The 1,761-nt window shown below is 39.1% G+C and overlaps 1 protein-coding gene across 1 annotated transcript in view; it reads right to left on the bottom strand.

Moving 5' to 3' along the window:
- LOC139026525 (neoverrucotoxin subunit beta-like) overlaps nucleotides 1-1,761 on the bottom strand; it is a 34,098-nt gene that overhangs the window by 27,668 nt on the left and 4,669 nt on the right. The window lies entirely within an intron of this gene.

Here is a 1,761-nt window from a genome sequence, read left to right as displayed (position 1 = left end):
TACTGGCTGTCAACATTTAAAAACAAGAAAAAACACATATTTCTAAATAATAATATACAATCGTATTATTTTTTTCTACTTTTTCTTTCTATAGAATCCTAAAACTCACTAGCTTCTAGAACTCTCGTCTTCCTAAAACTCACTAGCTTCTAGAACTCTCGTCTTCCTAAAACCCACCAGCTTCTAGAACTGTCGTCTTCCTAAAACCCACTAGCTTCTAGAACTCTCGTCCCCTTGGAACGAGCCCAAACAAAACTCAAATCAAATAGTATTAGTCACATGCGCCGGATACAACACTGGAACTCTTACTTACGAGCCCCTAACAGTGCAGTTTCAAAAAAACACAGAAAAGAATAAGAGATAAAACTAATCTCCAACACGGGAAAAACATGTCAAAATAAATTGTGATAATGGTAACTCACTGGCTAAATGCAAAACACAAATCTATTTGACTGCCCCCCTTGAGATAATCAGCAAGCAGGTTGTCCTTACCACAGACATGTCTGATTTCAAGAGGAAACTCCTGCGATATCCGTAGTAACTTTCCACTGCGGAGCTTCTCTCTCTTGTCAGGATTCACTCGATAGGCATGTTGTTGGATATAAAAGCAGGGTAACAATGTCAATATAATTGTACCCAAAAATGTCAAGTTGGTTACATGAATAACTATGATTACTAAATGTTACATAATTGTAAATATGAATTATCAAAACCAAATGTTCACCCCTTTGTTAATATGTATTGGCAATAATTAACTTAATGGTGAGGCATGGAATAATAAAACATGTATCTTTTGTCAGGCTGGATGTTTGAAATATGAGGTGCTTTGAGTCATGCTTCTTCAGTAGTGGAATAAAGACAATTAGCACTTGAATGTTGTAAAGAAATACTGGAGTGATGTAGGATTGTTAATACAACTTGATTATAGGTGTATAAGCTGCAAGTGTGTTGAAATTAAGCTGTTTTCAAATCATTGAAAAAACGAACCGAAAAGACATCTTTTCAACTTTCACTTTCAACTACAAACGGATGTCGGGCATAGTCTTATTTTCAACGTCTTTTCGTCTTTTCAATTACATTTTGCTAAATGGGAATAGCGCAATGTCAAAACACAGTTTTAACATGTCCAAATCAATAACCAATATGCAGAAACAGTTTGAAGTGTTGCATTTTGATTCCAGTGGGTCACTAACGTGGTAAACAGCTAGCTACATTGTGATTCCAGTGGGTCACCAACGTGGTAAACAGCTAGCTACAGTGTGATTCCAGTGGGTCACCAACGTGGTAAACAGCTAGCTACATTGTGATTCCAGTTTCAGTGGGTCACCAACGTGGTAAACAGCTAGCTACATTGTGATTCCAGTGGGTCACCAACGTGGTAAACAGCTAGCTACATTGTGATTCCAGTGGGTCACCAACGTGGTAAACAGCTAGCTACATTGTGATTCCAGTGGTGGCACCAACGTGGTAAAACAGCTAGCTACATGTGATTCAGTGGCCCAGTACACACCAAGGCGTATGCGTATCATGAAACAGCTAAGCACCACAATCAGTCTGGATTCCAAGTTGGCAGCGTTCCAACAACGTTGGCTACAACACCAGTCTAGTCTCTAACCCCCTCTTGTATGTTACCACAAGAAGGTACACCTAAGGTAGAATCTGTGTTTGCCACCCAATCTGACTATTTCATCGCTACATATAAGCACTGTACCTACCTGCTACATTGTGATTATGACCCTAAGATGACGACCCACTCCACCT

This window comes from Salvelinus sp. IW2-2015, unplaced genomic scaffold (assembly GCF_002910315.2).
Source record: "Salvelinus sp. IW2-2015 unplaced genomic scaffold, ASM291031v2 Un_scaffold5026, whole genome shotgun sequence".
Taxonomy (NCBI): domain Eukaryota; kingdom Metazoa; phylum Chordata; class Actinopteri; order Salmoniformes; family Salmonidae; genus Salvelinus; species Salvelinus sp. IW2-2015.
This window is presented reverse-complemented; position numbering and strand designations above follow the sequence as displayed.